An 18,535-nucleotide genomic window follows, 5' to 3' on the forward strand; every position below is an offset into this window, starting at 1 on the left:
TGGGACAGAGAGAGACAGAGCATGAACGGGGGAGGGGCAGAGAGAGAGGGAGACACAGAATCGGAAACAGGCTCCAGGCTCTGAGCCATCAGCCCAGAGCCCGACGCGGGGCTCGAACCCACAGGCCGCAAGATCGTGACCTGGCTGAAGTCGGACGCTTAACCGACTGCGCCACCCAGGCGCCCCACCATTCGGTTTTTAAAACTTCTCTTTTTATGGCTGCCTCTCTTGGCGGTAAAGTGAAGGCATGTGTGTTTGGGACGAGGTTTTTGCAAAAGCTTCGCTTTCGAGGATCTCAGGATGACTTTGTGTGTTTTTTTCCAAATGAGAATGATGGGGTATTAGGGTTCTCAGAGAAACAGAACCAACAGGATGTGTGTGCGGGGAGTTATTATAAGGACATGGCTCGGGCGATTATGGAGTCTGACAAGTCTCCATCTGCACTGGGGGCCGGCAGGCTGGACTCCCAGGAGAGCTGGTGGTGCCAGTGATGTGGAAGGCCATCTACTAGAAAATTCCCTCTTACTCGGGGGAGGCTGGTCTTTTTGTTCTATTCAGGCCTTCAACTGATTAGATAAGGCCCACCCATGTTAAGGAGGCTTTCTTCACCTATAAATTTAAATGTTGATCTCATCCAAAAACACCCTCACAGAAATACCCAGGGTAATGTTTGCCCCAATATCTAGGCCCCCTTTGGCCCAGCCAAGTTGACACAAAATCAGCCATCACACTCCTTCCCTCCCTCATTCCTCCCTCCCTCCCCACCTTCCCGCTTTCTTTCTTTCTTTTTTAAACTTTAAAAAAATGTTCATTCATTTACTTTGGGAGAGAGAGCGAGCAGGGGAGGGGTAGAGAGAGAGAGGGAGGCGGAGAAGCTCAAGCAGGCTCTGCACTGTCTGTGCAGAGAGTGATGTGGGGGTCAAATTCACAAACTGTGAGGTCATGACCTGAGCCGAAGTCAAGAGTTGGATGCTTAACTTAGCCACCCAGGTGCCCCTCCCCTCCTTCTTTCATGCAACCCTCCCTTCTTCCTTCTTTTTTGTCTCCACACATTTCTTCAGTGCTTTTATTTATTTATTTTTTTTAATGTTTATTTATTTTTGAGACAGAGAGAGACAAAGCATGAATGGGGGAGGGTCAGAGAGAGGGAGACACAGAATCTGAAACAGGTTCCAGGCTCTGAGCCATCAGCCCAGAGCCCGACGCGGGGCTCGAACTCACGGACCGCAAGATCGTGACCTGGCTGAAGTCGGACGCTTAACCGACTGCGCCACCCAGGCGCCCCTCTTCAGTGCTTTTAAATCGTAGTCTACTTTTCTCTACTAAGTTGTATCCTGAATTTTATTCAATTTAAACTCACATAACATAACAGGATGTAGATCAGTACTTGGATATATTTTCTTAATAAATAATTTGAGGCAGGGAAGGCATATATATATTCAACTTGGTTCCTTCACCAATTGCATGGCACTGAAGAAAAGTTTTCCTTATCTTCAGCCTGGATGCTGCTTTAATGTGAAATCCATTTCTTTTCCATTTGATCTTGGTCCATCTATTGATCAAAGTTAAATAACATTTTTAGTATCTGCGATGTAGCTTTTTTTATTAAAAATTTTTTAGGGGCACCTGGGTGGCTCAGTCGGTTAAGTGTCCGACTTTAGCTCAGCTCACGATCTCACGGTCCGTGAGTTCGAGCCCTGCGTCAGGCTCTGGGCTGACAGCTCAGAGCCTGGAGCCTGCTTCCGAATCTGGGTCTCCCTCTCTCCCTGCCCCTCCTCCACTCACACTCTCTCTCAAGATAAATAAACGTGAATAGATGTTCATGTTTATTTATAGAAATAAAGATGAAATAGGTCCAACCGAAAAGCTCCTCCTACTCTGACCTTAGGTCACTCTCCTCCTGGCCCACAGACAACGTGGGACATGCAAGGGCTGATTTAAAACTCCGAGCAGGAGGACCCCCAGCTGCAAAGCAGCGTCAGCTTCTCGGACTGGCACCGACCGAGACCACGCTGGCCATGCCCTCCACCTGTCTGGCGAGGCTCGTATCCGCAGGCACTGCCCAATGGCCCCTCTCGGGTCACATCCCCGTAGGCCTCGAAACCCGCATGTCTTCCCTCAAGAGGAGCTGCTGGCCGGCAGGATCTAAGTGTCAGGACCTGACAGAGGGAGCCTGCTGTCCCCCAACGCTGGTGGCATGTGCCCTCAGGTCCCCTCACAGGAGGGGCTCAGATTGGGCAGGGCCCTGGGGGCCGCAGGCCCTGGGGGTCACGTCAGCAGTGGGGGTGCAGGAGGGGCGGAGACACCCCAGAGTCAGGGTCCGGGGGAGAGTGAGAGTGCGGTGGGGAAACCCTCAAACCCAGACTCCACAAAGCCTGTGAAATGGGCCAGGGCAGAATGGTCTCTAGCCTCTGGCAATCTTATTCCCCACGTACTTTATCTCAGATTAGAAGAAGCAATGTTATGGGGCGTCTGGGTGGTTCAGTCAGTTAAGCGTCCAACTTGGGCTCAGGTCATGATCTCATGGTTCCTGAGTTCGAGCCCTGTGTTGGGTTCTGTGCCGACAGCTCAGAGCCTAGAGCCTGCTTCAGATTCTGTGTCTCCCTCTCTCTCTGCCCCTCCCCCGTTCATGCTCGGTCTCTCTCTATCTCAAAAACAAATAAACGTTAAAAAAAAATTAAAAAAAATTTTTAATGTTTATTTTTGAGAACAGAGAGAGAGCACAAGTGGGGGAGGGACAGAGAGAGAGGGAGACACAGAATCGGAAGCAGGCTCCAGGCTCTGAGCTCTCGGCACAGAGCCCGACGAGGGGCTTGAACCCATGAACTGCGAGATCATGACCCGAGCTAAAGTCGGATGCTTAACCGACTGATGTGATACAGTTTTCAATCTATGTAACTGTATGATATTTCCCACATACTAAACTGTCCCAACCCATCTAATTTAGGTACATTTTAGAATTTTCCATATAAAGTGTCACACTTGAATTTCATTTATGATTATGAAATATTATAATATTTAACCACACAATCTAGAGGGTAAGGACTGGGCTATAAAGCTATGCTTATAAAAGTACAAATATTCAGAGTCATTTTTAGAAAATATTTTGCATGGAAAACAAAACAATAAACCCCCAGCCAAAGCACACGTGTGTTCGCAAACACTTCTGCTTCCGTTCTCTGTCCCCGGGAGCTGGCTGAGGCAGGACAGGACATGTCCACTCAGATGCCTGTGGCGTCCAGGCGGGTAACCCAACTAGACCAAGTGTTAGCCGGCAGTTACGGGCACCGTGTGAGCTGTGGGGTGCGCGCTGCACCTAAAACCTTAGCAGTTGTATCTTTCCTTCTGCCACCAGAAGAGGCCCCAGCATGAACAGCTCAGGGACACACAGCGTGTACAAAATGGAGTGACTTTGGGAGTTGAGAGGGAATTCTGAGAAGCGTAAAGATTTTAAAAACGAACACTATCACTGTTACACAAAACCAGAAGGGCTCTTCACTTTATAACTTTTTTGTTTTAATGTTTATTATTTATTTTTGAGACAGAGAGAGACAGAACACGAGCAGGGAAGGGGCAGAGAGAGAGGGAGACACAGAATCTGGAGCAGGTTCCAGGCTCCGAGCTGTCAGCACAGAGCCCGACACGGGACTCGAGCTCGTGAACTGTGTGATCATGACCTGAGCCGAAGTCAGATGCCTAACCGACCGAGCCACCCAGGCGCCCGAGAAGGCCGCTTCACTTTAAGAGGCATCTGGCAGTCCCAGAAGATTTAGAGGTTATGTAGTCTAATCAACAATGAGTAGCAAATGAATTGAAAATATATCTGCATTAAGTCCTTCACTACGAGGTACAGCTAGGGTGAACTGATTATCTCCAGCAGTGTGGAAAGAAATCAAGTTTGCACGTCTGTGTCGCTCAGGCTTTTTGCTCTAATCGAAGGTCAGCGTCTTCTCCCACCCTGAGGACCCTCTCCCCCAGCCACACTGGGTCCTCTCTCCCAGAGCACCAGCCCGCAGATTTAGTGTCTGTCATTCTGGCTTCCATTTAATTTGTTTCTAGAAAAGTCCAGATACAATTGTATTTGCAAACTGCGGAGGAGAGGGGAAAGCATCATATGTCTTGTATCGTTCACAGAAACTAGACAGGTTTTATTTCAGGCCATAAGTCATTTGAGAACACAAAGAGAACTTTGACCTTAAGCTGTTTGGTCTGGTTTTAAGGGGAGGAGCTCTTGTGCTTTCTTTGAAGGGTTTTTTTAAACTTCGGGCTTGTTTTGTTCCAGAGAAAAACTCATTTTGGATGGCAAAATATTTACTTTATTTGGTGTTGAGAATAAGACATCTCCGGGCTTGAATCTCCATTTGAACACTTACTACCTCTCTCACCTTGAGCTCGCGACTTCTCACCAAGCTTCTGTGTCTCCACCTAGAAAATAAGCGTGTTGATATCTGGTTTGGCTTCCTTAGCCCTGCCTACATTTCCACAAGTAGACTTGTCATAACTGTACTGATGCTCAGCCTTCACTGGCCATTGGAATCGCCTGGAAAGCCTGGCCCCTGCCCCAAGCACTGGGAATGTGAACGCTCCCTGGTGACTCTAATAGACGGCCATGGTCAAGAGCCACTGTGTTCAAGTCTTTAGATTTGAACCATCAGATGTAAATTCTATTTTCTGCTGGGATCCTGGATGTAGACATTAATATTTTTAATTCCTCAATTCATTCCCACTAAACACTCATTGAGTGCTTGCCATTAGCAGCCTCTGTGGTGGGCTGTAGGGATACATAAATTCTAAGAAATTCTGTTTTTAAGAATTTTAACTAATGTGTAGAAGATGCATTTAGAACTTATATTCAAACAGCATAGATCTTGCCATAAAGGATTCACATTGTTAACTATAATCCTATCTGTTGTTATATAATGCTCTGAAAATATCTCATAGACAATGAGACAAAAAAAGCCGGGGCGGGGGGGGGGGGGGGAAGGTATACAGATCGGAAGGAAGAAATACAACTGTGTCTGTTCACGATGACATGGTTGTCTATGTAGAAAATTCTAAAGAATTGACCAAGAAAAATGACAAACTTCTGGAGCTATTGGGTGATTAAACAAGGCTGCAAGATTGCAGGATACAAGGATGCTATATAAGATTCAATGCTCTCCCATATGCCAACAACGAACCATTGGAATTTGAAGTTAAAAACACAAAACCGGGGCGCCTGGGTGGCTCGGTCGGTTGAGCGTCCGACTTCGGCTCAGGTCATGATCTCGCAGCCAGTGAGTTCAGGTCCCACATCGGGCTCTGTGCTGACAGCTCAGAGCCTGGGGCCTGCTTCGGATTCTGGGCCTCCCTCTCTCTCTGCTCCTCCTCCACTCACACTCTCTCTTTCTCTCTCTGTCTCTCAAAGATGAATAAATGTTAAAAAAAATTTTTTTTAAACCCCACAAAACCATTTTTAGAAAAGAAAATGGTAATTATGCGAGTGATGGGTATATTATTTAGCTTGTGATGATTACTTCATAATGTAAACATGTCAGAACATCAAGTTGTTTACCTTAAATACATAGTTTTTTTCAATTATACCTTACCAAAGCTGGGAGGAGGTGAACCACAACACCATTAACATCAGCACTGAAAAAAGTGAAATACTTAGATACAAATCTAACAAAATCTGTACAAGGTCTATGCAAGAAAAACTACAAATCTCCAGTGGAAGAAATCAGAGAAAATTTAAATAAATGGAAAGATAATCCGTGTTGGTGAACAAGAACATTCAATATCGGAAAGATGTCAGTTCTTCCCAAGTTGATCTACGGATGCAATGCATTCTCAATAAAAATTCCAGCAAGCTACCTTGTAGTCATCCACAAACTGGTCCTAACGTTTATTTTATTTTTTTATTTTAGAGAAAGAGTGCTCGAGCTGGGGAGAGGGGTAGAGGGAGGGAGGGAGAGAGAATCTTAAGCAGGCTCCATGCTCCGCGTGGCGCTGGATGTGGGGTTTGATGCAGGCTCAGTGCAGGGCTTCACGTGGGACTTGACCTGGGGTCATGACCTGAGCCCAAATCGAGAGTCCGAGGCTCCACCGACTGAGCCACCCAACCGACTGAGCTCCTGATTCTAAAGTTTATACGAAGAGACAAAAAGACCCGGAATAACCAAAACAGTATTAAAGAAGAAAAACAAAGTCAGAAGGCTGAAATCACCCCAATTTCAAGTGTTACCGTAAGGCTGCAGGAATGAAGACAGTGTGGTCTTTGTGACAGACACATAGATCAATGGAACAGAAGAAGAGACCAGAAATAGACTCTCACAGACAGAGTCATTTGACCTGGGACAAGGGAGCAAAGGCAATTCAGTGGAGAAGAGGAAAAAAGAGTCTTTTTAACAAATGGTACTCAAACAACTGGAGAACCACATTAAAAAAAAAAAAAAAAAAAGAACCTAGGGGCACCTGGGTGGCTCACTCGGTTAAACAGCCAACTTCAGCTCAGGTTATGATCTCACGGTTCGTGGGTTCAAGCCCCGCATCAGGCTCCGTGCTGACAGCTCGGAGCCTGGATCCTGCTTCAGATTCTGTGTCTCCCTTTCTCTCTGCCCCTCCCACACTCATGCTCTGTTTCTCCTCTCTCTCAAAAATAGATAAACATTAAAACAAAATTTAAACCCTTAAAAAAATGGAACCTAGACACAGACATTATAACAAACGGTACGGGAACAACTGGACGTCCAGATGCAAAACAAATGTAGACACAGATCTTACCCCCTTCACAAAACTAACTCAAGGTGGATTGCAGACCTAAATGTAACACACAGAACTGTAAGACTTGGAAAAGAAACCATAGGAGAAAATCTTGGGGACCTATGGATTTGGTGATGAGTTTTAAGACATTAAAAGCACGATCCATGAAGGAAAAATTTGGTAAGAAGGACTTAAGAAAACAAACCTTCCAAAGAGCCCAAATGTCCATCAAAAGATGAATGGATAAAGAAGATGTGGTTTAGGGGTGCCTGGGTGGCTCAGTCAGTTGAGTGTCCAACTTCGGGTCAGGTCATGATCTCACGGCTCGTGAGTTTGAGCCCATGTCGGGCTCTGTGCTGACAGCTCAGAGCCTGGAGCCTGCTTCTGTTTCTGTGTCTCCCTCTCTTTCTACCCCTAACCCACTCGCATTCTGTCTCTGTCTCTCTCAAAAATAAATAAACATTAAAAAAATTAAAAAAAAATTTTTTTAACGTTTATTTATTTTTGAGACAGAGAGAGACAGAGCATGAACAGGGGAGGCGCAGAGAGAGAGGGAGACACAGAATCGGAAGCAGGCTCCAGGCTCTGAGCCATCAGCCCAGAGCCCGATGTGGGGCTCGAACTCACAGACTGCGAGATCATGACCTGAGCTGAAGTCGGACGCTTAACTGACTGAGCCACCCAGGCACCCCTTTTTTTAAATCTTTTTTTAACTTTTATTTATTTTTGAGACAGAGAGAGACAGAGCTAAAAAAAATTTTTTTAAAGAAGATGCGGTTTATATATCCAATGGAGTATTACTCAGCAATCAAAAAGAAAGAAATCTTGCCATTTGCAACTACGTGGATGGAACTGGAGGGTATGATGCTAAGTGAAATTAGCCAGAGAAAGACAAATATCATATGAATTCACTTATATGAGGACCTCAAGATAAAAAACAGATGAACATAAGGGAAGGGAATATATAAAAACAGGGAGGGAGACAAAACATAAAAGACTCTTAAATATAGAGAACAGGGTCGCTGGAGGGGTTGTGGGAAGGGGATGGGCTAAATGGGTAAGGGGCATTAAGGAATCTACTCCTGAAATTGTTGTACCATATGCTAAGTAACTTGGATGTAAATTAAAAAATAAATAAATAATTTTAAAAAACCCTTCTGATCTGTGAAAGACACAGTTAAGAGGACACGGAGGAACCTTAAATGCATATTACTAAGTGAAAGAAACCACTCTTTTTAAAAAATGTTTATTTATTTTTGAGAGAGAGAGAGAGAGAGAGAGAGAGAGAGAGAGAGAGAGAATGTGAGTAGGGGAGGGGCAGAGAGAGAGGGAGACACAGAATCCGAAGCAGACTCCAGGCTCTGAGCTGTCAGCACTGAACCCAACCTGGGGCTCAAACTCGTGAATGGTGAGATCATGACCTGAGTCGAAGTCAGACGCTTAACTGACTGAGCCACCCAGACGCCCCAAAAGAAACCACTCTTAAAAGGTGACATACTGTAGAATTCCAAGTCTATGACATTCTGGAAAAGGCAAAACTATGGAGACAGTAAAAGGATCAGTGATCGCCAGGGATTTGGGGGTGGGCATGAGTAGGTATTGTGCGGAGGACTTTTAGGGCAGTGACACCATCCTGTGATGTGTAATGGTGACATTATACATTTGGCAGAACCCAAAGAAGTGTCCCATACAAAGAGCAAACCCTAATGTAAACTGCAGGTTTTAATAATAATGTGCCAATATTAGCTCATCAGTTGTAACAAATGTACCATGCCAGAGCAAGATGCTAACTATACGGACAGAGGGCAGGGAATAAAGGGAAAATATAGGAACTCTCTGTACTCTCTGCTCAATTTTTTTGGTAAACTTACAACTGCCTTAAAAAATAGTGCCCACTAATTGAAAATATGTGCGTGTGTTGGGGGGGGGGGCGTGCGTGTGTGTGCTACAGAAACATCTCAGGCTCCACTTAATGACATTATTTCTCATGAGCATCAAAAATTTTGGAAAAAAATTTATTAGTAACACCTGATTGATTAGAAATAGTCAAATGTCCGAATGAAGGCAGGGCACTAATGGTCATTCGCGTGTCTAGAGGAGGAAGCCATGGTGTGCTAAAGTGGACAGGACACTCACAGGCAAAGTCCTGCCAGGCTGGGCTGTATCTTAGCTCCCCTCCTGGTGGCAGGTGTCCAGTCCTAAGGCATTAGTTTGAAATGTTGCCCTGAATATTATTGGACGGGCTAATTCTTGCAGGTCTGAAGCTGCATAAAAAGAAGGTACAATCATTTTTGGTAGGGGTGGTCTCATGAAAGTCTCTCCAGACTTTAGTTTCCTTAGCTGCAAATGAGGGTGAGAGAGTTTGAATTCAAATGGAATATTTTGGGCACATTAAGAAAGATAAATACAGGGGCACCTGGGTGGCTCAGTTGGTTGAGCTTCCGACTTCGGCTCAGGTCATGATCTCATGGTTTGTGAGTTCGAGCCCCGTGTCGGGCTCTGTGCTGACAGCTCAGAGCCTGGAGCCTGCTTCAGATTCTGTGTCTCCCTCCCTCTCTGACCCTCCCCTGTTCATGCTCTGTCTCTCTCTGCCTCAAAAATAAATAAATGTTAAAAAAAAAAAAAGAAAGATAAATACGTATAGGAGATAAAGGGTCTTGGACTTGGAGTTCTCACTCAATAAGGGAATTTCAAATTTCTCAACCCATCCTAACAGGCAGTAGCTGCAAACGTGTCCTGTAGGAGGTTAAGTAGGAGGTGCTCCAGACTGTGCGGCCACACCTGTTCACTGCCGTTCAGCCGCTGTATCAGCAAACAGCCACACTGCCCGGCCACGCATCAAGGACAGAGCGTGAGCTGGACAGTCACTGGTCAGCAGGAAATGGACAATGGTCTGGAATTACCCTTGGAGCACCTGGGTAGCTCAGTTGGTTAAGCCTCCGACTTCAGCTCAGGTCATGATCTCATGGTTCATGAGTCCAAGTCCTGCATCGGGCTCTGTGCTGATGGCTCAGAGCCCGGAGCCTGTTTTAGATTCCGTGTCTCTCTCTCTTTTTCTGCCCCTCCCCTGCTCACTCTCTCTCAAAAAAATGAATAAACGTTAGAAAAACCATTTTTTTTAAATAAATAAACGTTTGGAATTACCCTTAACCAGGGTCCCAGACTTCTTGTGTCTGTGGCCTGACATGTAAATTAGCTCAAACCCTCTCTTTAGATGTCAGTGGAAGTTTATCAGTTGTGTTTGTTAGAATATCACAGGAAGGTGGTGCCTTAGAAAATTGTTTTAAGCCGTGCAAGTAAAATGAAGCAGAAGCCCACGCTCAGTTGGCTGAGGTTAAGACGAACATCTCCCCTCACTGAGTGAGCCCGATGGGTGGTCTCCTATGTGGGAGCAGATGTCTTAGGTAATTGCTGGCCGCCCCCCTCTCCCCCCCACACACTCCCTTTTGGCTTTGACTTAGTGTTTTTAGCTTAAGTCTCCCTCTGAGGAGAACAATGTGGCAGTAGGGAGATTAACACAAAATGCTAAATGCTTGGGACTTGTTGAGACCCGTTCTCGGTAGAGGAAGGGACTCATCCAACTGGCCCAGGAAGCGCCGGGCGGGGACAGAAATTCTAGCATCTTTTTGGCACGTGCACTTGTGCCCTGTGTCCAAAGAAAGCTGTGCCTACCATGAGATGGTTCATGGTTCTCCTTGCATCCCCGGCCTCCTCCCGAGGGAGATGCAGTGATGCTAGAACAGACAAAAGGGGAAAGACCCTTGGCTCCCTGCCCGAACAGAGAAACTAACACTCAGAGGAAGAGAATCCGAAAGCAGGCTGAGATACATACACACCCACCGCACCATCTTTGAGCCAAATACGGAAATACAGCGACGTGGTGAGAACATTATGGTAACATTAACACATAATGAGAAAATTATGGAAAAGACGCTCCTCTCCTTGGAATACGGAACCGAGAAAGACCAAGGGGAGATCGAGGATTGTATACGCATCTGGGCAGACGAGTGAGTCATGACAGATGGTTCTCAGTCCTGCAGTTAATTGCTGTACACAAGCGTGAGGGCTTTGTCCTTTAAAATTTGAAATTCTGTCTGGTAACCTCCATATGGTCGCCTGTCATTTGCACAGTTTTCTCTTAAGTCCTGCCTTATTTATTACACTCCAAACAATATTTGCAGAGCGTGTAACGAATTGGTACCAGGAAACATACTCATTAGAATCTTGTTTCTGAAAGCGATCGCTGGGTGTCCTGGCGCATCACCCCGCATTCCCGAAACCCCGATACTCACAAAACACAGAGTCGCCACAGAGCAGATTCGCTCTCATTTTCCAACATCACACGACGATGACGCTCTGTGCTCGTTCAGGCACACCTCGCTTTACTGCTTCGCCTTATTGTGCTTGGCAGAGCACGTGCTTGCTACAAATTGCAGGTTTGTGGCAACGCTGAGTCCAGCGAGTCTGTTGGCACCACTTGTTTCCAAAAGCATCTGCTCACTTCGTGTGTCTGGGTCACATCGTGGTAATTCTCACAATATCCCAAAGGTTCTCGCTATCGCTGTATTTGGCGTAAGGATCTGTGATCAGTAATCTTCGATGTTATCACTGCAGGTGTTTTGGGGGCATCACAAAGTATGCACGTGTGACAGCAAAGCGGGTGGATAAATGCGTGTGTGTTCTGACAGCAGACGTGTGGCAACAGGAGAACCGGAAGCAGAAGGGGGGCCTGAAGACGGCAGGGAGCTGGGCCACCCCAGGATACAACTCCAACGGATGGGGACTTGCTTCCCGTGGATGAACGAAGAAAGTGGTTTCCTGAGACGGAGTGTGCTCCTGGTGACGATGCTGTGAAGAGTGTCAAAATGCCAACACGGAATTGAGAATATCACACGAACTTAGCTGACAGAGCAGCGGACGGGGTGTGACAGGATAGACTCTGGGTTTGAAGGAAGTTCTGTGTGTAAAATGCTACCAAACAGCATCACGTGCTACAGAGAAATCGTTCTTGAGAGAAGAGTCAGTCAACGTGGCAAACGTCACAGTTGTCTTATTTCCAGAGATGGCCACAGCCGCCACCTCCCTGCGGGGTCAGCCGCCACTGCCCTGAGGGGTCAGCAGCCTTCAACCCTGAGGGAAGACCCTCCACCAGCAAAAAGATCGTGGCTCGCTGAAAACCCAGACAGATGATGGCTAGTGCTTCTTAACAGTAGAGTATTTATTTATTTTTGTTTTTTTAAGTGTATTTATTTATTTTTGAGAGAGAGAGAGAAAGAGAGAGAGAGGCAGAGAGAGAATTCCAAGCAGGCTCTGCCCTGTCAGCACAGAGCCCAAATTGGCGCTCAATCCCACAACTGTGAGATCATGACCTCAGACGAAATCAAGAGTCAGACGTTCAACCGCCTGAGCCACCCAGGCGGCCTAACAATAGAGTATTTTAAATGTTTAAAAAAAAATTTTTTTTTAATGTTTATTTATTTTTGAGAGAGACAGAGACAGAATGCAAGTGGGTTAGGGGCAGAGAGAGAGGGAGACGCAGAATCCGAAGCAGGTTCCAGGCTCCGAGCTGGCAGCACAGAGCCCGACGCGGGGCTTGAACCCAGGAACCATGAGATCATGACCTGAGCCGAAGTCGGACGCTCAACTGACTGAGCCACCCAGGCGCCCCTGTTTGTTGTTGATTTTTTTTTTTTAAGTAGGCTTCACACCCAGCGTGGGGCCTTACACAGAGCCCAACATGGGGCTTGAACTCACAATCCCGGGATCAAGACCTGAGCCGAGATCAAGAGTTGGACACTTAACCAACTGAGCCACCCAGGCGCCCCAACAATGGATTATTTTTATTTTTTATTTTTAAATTTATTTTTACTTGTTTTTTATTTTTTGGAATATTTTTAAATTAAGCTACGAACACTGCGTCGTTAGACATAATGCTATTGCCCATTTCACAGACTACAGTACGGTGTAAACATAACTTTATGTGCACCAGGAAAGCAAAACGTTCACTTGACTCTCTTTATTTCAATATTCACTTTATCCCAATGGGCTGGAACCAGATCCACAACATTTCCAACGTGTGCCCATCATTTTTCCCAATTTTGCACACATTGTAAAAAAGCTTAGCAACATCATTATGACTTACGTCCTCTCACCAACAGCAGCCCCGCACACAAGTTCCTATTGGCGAATCTTTGGTTGTGGTTCTGCTGGTTGCCTCGGCCCCACAGAGGGCAGCGCGGCTCCAGAGAAACTGCCTTCTTCTGTTAACCACAGCATGGCGCCCACAGCTCTGTTCTTGTTTCCTGTTGCTTCTTTGGACTGGTAGTTTGTGAGAATCAGGGTCCTCCTTGATAAGACCCACAGCAAGGCTGTGCCTCTCCCATGAGTCACTGCACTGCAATTTAAAACAAAAACAAAATGTTTTTAATTTAACTTTATTTTAAAAAATTTACATCCAAATTAGTTAGTATATAATGAAGCAATGATATCAGGAGTAGATTCCTTAATGCCCCTGACCCATTTAGCCCCCCCCCCCCCAACCCCTCCAGCAACCCTCAGATTGTCCTCCATATTTATGAGTCTCTTCTGTTTTGTCCCCCTCCCTGTTTTTATATTATTTTTGTTTCCCTTCCTTTATGTTCATCTGTTTTGTCTCTTAAAGTCCTCATATGAGTGAAGTCATATGGTTTTTGTCTTTCTCTGACTAATTTCACTTAGCATAATACCCTCTAGTTCCATCCACGTAGTTGCAAATGGCAAGATTTCATTCTTTTTGATTCCCGAGTTACACTCCGTTGTATAGATATGCCACATCTTCTTTATCCATTCATCCATTGATGGACATTTGGGCTCTTTCCATACTTTGGCTATTGTTGATAGTGCTGCTATAAACATGGGGGTGCATGTGTCCCTTCGAAACAGCACACCTGTATCCCTTGGATAAATGCTGAGGAATGCAGTTGCTGGGTCATAGGTAGTTCTATTTTTAGTTTTTTGAGGAACTACCATACTGTTTTCCAGAGTGGCTGCACCAGCTTGCATTCCCACCAACAATGCAAAAGAGATCCTCTTTCTCTGCATCCTTGCCAACATCTGTTGTTGCCTGAGTTGCTAATGTTAGCCATTTTGACAAGTGTAAGGTAATATCTCATTGTGGTTTTGATTTGTACTTCCCTGATGATGAGTGATGTTGAGCATTTTTTCATGTGTTGGTTGGCCATCTGGATGTCTTCTTTGGAGAAGTGTCTATTCATGTCTTTTGCCCATTTCTTCACTGGATTATTTGTTTTTTGGGTGTTGAGTTTGATAAGTTCTTTGTAGATTTTGGATACTAACCTTTCATCCGATATGTCATTTGAAAATATCTTCTCCCATTCTGTCGGTTGCCTTTTAGTTTTGCTGATTATTTCCTTTGCTGTGCAGAAGCTTTTTATTTTGATGAGGTCCCAGTAGTACATTTTTGCTTTTGTTTCCCTTGCCTCTGGAGACGTGTTGAGTAAGAAATTGCTGCAGGCAAAATCAAAGAGGTTTTTGCCTGCTTTCTCCTCGAGGATTTTGATGGCTTCCTGTCTTACATTGAGGTCTTTCATCCACTTTGAGTTTATTTTTGTGTATGGTGTAAGAAAGTAGCCCAGGTTCATTCCTCTGCATGTCGCTGTCCAGTTTTCCCAGCACCATTTGCTAAAGAGACTGTCTTTATTCCATTGGATATTCTTTCCTGCTTTGTCAAAGATTAGTTGCCCATACATTTGTGGGTCCATTTCTGGGTTCTTTATTTTATTATTCCATTGATCTGAGTGTCTGTTCTTGTGCCAGTACCATACTGTCTTGATGATTACAGCTTTGTAGTATAGCTTGAAGTCTGGGATTGTGATGCCTCCTGCTTTGATTTTCTTTTTCAAGATTGCTTTGGCTATTCGGGGTCTTTTCAGGTTCCATACAAATTCTGGGATTATTTGTTCTAGCTCTGTGAAGAATGCTGGTGTTACTTTGATAGGGATTGTGCTGAATATGTAGATTGCTTTGGGTAGTATTGACATTTTAACAATATTTGTTCTTCCTATCCAAAAACAAAATTTTTTTTAATGTTTATTATTTACTTTTTGAGAGAGACAGAGTGTGAGTAGGGGAGGGGCAGAGAGAGAGGGAGACACAGAATCCCAAGCAGGCTCCAGGCTCTGAGCTGTTGGCACAGAGCCCGACACGGGGCTCAAACTCACAAACCGTGAGATTGTGACCTGAGCCCAAGTCGGACGCTTAACCGACTGAGCCACCCAGGAGCCCCAACGATATTTAAAGTGAGCTCAGAGTTACGTGACCCCAATTTGATAGCAAGATGCAGAGAAAGCTACTTAGAAACGTGACCCAGGCAATTCCTGGTGTGGCTCACTTTCCTCCCAGGGGTCTTACCAAGCAGGGCTCCCTCCCTCTGCGGCAGTGCTGACTCACTTTGCCTACAGTCTTCTTCTGCATAATTTTCCTTTGAGGAGGGGTGAGGAAGGCCGGAGAGTGGGAGAAGAGGGGAAGGAGAGGAAGTCACACCATGTTGCTTCTCTCTCATGTTGGGCATGAGGATGGTCCTGCCCAGGACATGACTTATTTTACGTCTTGGGTGTGGTGCTACACTGAGCCTCCTCCGTGAGCTGGAATGTCACCATGGCACTTCTGGAAAAGAGATTCGATGTCACCTCTGATGGCAAGTAAGCGAGAAACACAAGGGCAAAAATGATCATCAGGCAGACGATGAGGACAAAGGACACTGGAAGCCATCATTTCTGAAGTGATGGTCAGAGAAAGAAATAAGGTTCTAACCTCAGAACACCCCCAAACAAGGGGGGAGGGTTGGTGAACAAGTCCCTCTTCCCATCACGTGCTGTTGAGAAAGGGCGTGAAAGAGCGGAAGATACAAAGGAAGGGAAGAGAAGAGAAGCCTGAGCTCTGCTGCAGGGGGAGGGTGGGAAGGGGCCCTTGGGGCCTCCAAGCTCAACCGCTTGTGTCTTCAAGCTGAGAAAAAAGTAGAGAAAAGGCAAAAATCTATGAAGTCTCATGAACAAATAGATGCTTAACGGGAGGGAAGAGAAAAGAGAGACTCCCAGACTTCTCCCTGGAAGAAGGAGGGATGGGGGAGAAGGAGAGAGCCCCAGTGGTAGGAATGAGGTTCAGCCCCAGCCCAGGATGAAGTGAACCCCAGAAGCCAAGGCAGGCGGAATTGAGGGATCCCCAAGCAGGGGGAGTGGAGGGTACCAACCCCCAAGCCAAGGATGAACTGGCTTTGGCATTCAATTCAACTTGAGTGTGAGCCGAGCTGCCCCACGTCTACGTGGCCACAGCGCAGGAAGGCAAGGACACAGAGGTGGCCATGCCCCGTGGTCTGGGGGGGGAGGGGACCCTGGGGTCCTTTCAGAGATGAGGGCTGCCTCGGGGCAGCAAGACTTTAAGATGGCAAAGTGGAGGCTTCTCAGACCTCTCTTTTCTCTTCACCCTTAAGAAAATGGTCAGGCAATTAGGAACAGAAACAGAAATCCCATCACATAAAGAACATAAGAGAACTGAAATAACGGAAGAGAACACCTCTACTGCCACACCCTGACGTCCTTGAAGCAGGGCGGCCAGAGGCAGGGGAGCTCAGACGCCATGAGAACACGACAAGGGCAGGGGGTGGGGAAACGGCCCAGACAAGCCGCGTTCCTGTGGTATGCCACCCAGCGAGGCTTGTTGAGTTTCAGAGTATTTGATGAGAAATCTTGGGGTAAATAGCTAGACTGATGTAAGTCCTTTGGAAGTACAAATGCTGTGATGGCTCCTACGAGCATGAGCAGAAAGGAAGGAGAGCGGTTGCCATGGGAGCGCTCGGAGCCAAGAACAAGACTTGGGGCCTGGGCTCACGGGCATCTAATTAGTCTTATCTTCAGTGTCTGCAGGAAGAGCTCCCAGGTCAGGGGCTTTCAACCTGTTTGTTCTGGACCATCAACAAGAAATACATTTTTTAAAAGTTTATTTATTTATTTTGAGAGAGACAGAGAGACAGAGAGAGAGAGAGAGACAGAGAGAGAGAGCACACAAGCAGGGGAGGGGCAGAGAGAGAGGGAGAGAGAATCCCAAGCGGGCTCTGCACTGTCAGCACAGAGCCCGACGCGGGGCTCAAACTCAGGAACCATGAAGATTTATGACCTGAGCCGAAGTTGGACACTTAACTGACTGAGCCCCCAGGTGCCCCTAAAAGTGCACACTCTTATGACATAAGATTCATTCTGATGTTTTCTACATAGTTTTATTCTGCTTTATTTTTCAAACACAGCTGTGGTGAAAAGACGATCCCCAGTGATCTCCACCTCCTGGAGTCCACACCTTTTGATAATCCCCTCCCCTGACTGAGGGCAGGACCTGCAACTCAACATCTCTAACCATTGGAAACGCAAACCAAAAGCACAATGAGATACCACCTTTCACCCATTAAGAGGGCTACCATCAATACACTACAAAGTACCAAGTATTGGCAAGGATATGGAGAATGGGGACACTTTGCACTGTTAATGGAAATGAAAATGGTTTAAAAACTTCTTACCAGACACGTCACCAGAGGCAAGGGAAACAAAAGCAAAAGTGAACTACTGGAACCTCATCAAAATAAAAAGCTTCTGCACAGCGAAGGAAACAATCAGCAAAACTAAAAGGCAACCAATGGAATGGGAGAAGATATTTGCAAATGACATATCTGATAAAGGGTTAGTATCCAAAATATATAAAAAATTTATACAACTCAACACCCAAAAAACAGATAATCCAGGTTTAAAATGGGCAGAAGACATGAATAGACGCTTTTCCAAACAAGACATCCAGATGGTCAACAGACACATGAAATGATGCTCAACATCACTCACTGTCAGGAAAACAGAAATAAAAACCACACTGAGATACCACCTCACACCTATCAAAATGGCTAAAATTAACGACACAAGAAAAAATAGGTGTTGGTGAGGATGTGGAGAAAGGGGAACCCTTTTGCACTGTTGGTGGGAATGCAAACTGGTGCAGCCGCTCTGGGAAACAGTATGGACTTTCCTCAAAAAATTAAAAATAGACCTGCCCTACAACCCAGCAATTGCACTACTAGGTATTTACTCAAAGAACATAAAAATACTAATTCAAAGGGATATGTGCACCTCAATATATATAGCAGCATTATCAACAATAGCCAGGTTATAGAAGCAGCCTGTGTCCATCGACTGATGAATGGATAAAGGAGATGTGGTATATATACACAATGGAATATTACTCACCCATCAAAAAGAATGAAATCTTGCCATTTGCAATGGCATGGACAGAGCTAGAGAGTATTATGCCAAGTGAAGTAAGTCAGTCAGAGAAAGACAAATACCATATGATTTCACTTATATGTGGAATTTAAGAACAAAACAAATGAGCAAAGGGTGGGGGCGGGGCGGAGAGAAAGAGAAACCAACCAAGAAACAGACTCTTAACTGCAGAGAACACAAGGATGGTTACCAGAGGGGGGTGGGGGCTGAGTTAAATAGATGTGGGGCTTAAGGAGGGAACATGTGATGAGCACCAGGTGATGTGTGAAAGTGTTGAATTGATATATTGTATACCTGAATCTAATATTACATTGTTTGTTAACTGGAATTTAAACAAAAACTTAAAAATATATTTATTAAAAATGGCTGAGATATTAAAATTTGTGTCTATGTATTTCACTGCAATTTAAAATAATTTTTAAAAACTCTGATAGAGCCACTCACCTGGGAGGCTCAGTCGGCTGAGTGTTCAAGTCTTG

Source organism: Prionailurus bengalensis, chromosome D4, assembly GCF_016509475.1.
Source record: "Prionailurus bengalensis isolate Pbe53 chromosome D4, Fcat_Pben_1.1_paternal_pri, whole genome shotgun sequence".
NCBI classification, from domain to species: domain Eukaryota; kingdom Metazoa; phylum Chordata; class Mammalia; order Carnivora; family Felidae; genus Prionailurus; species Prionailurus bengalensis.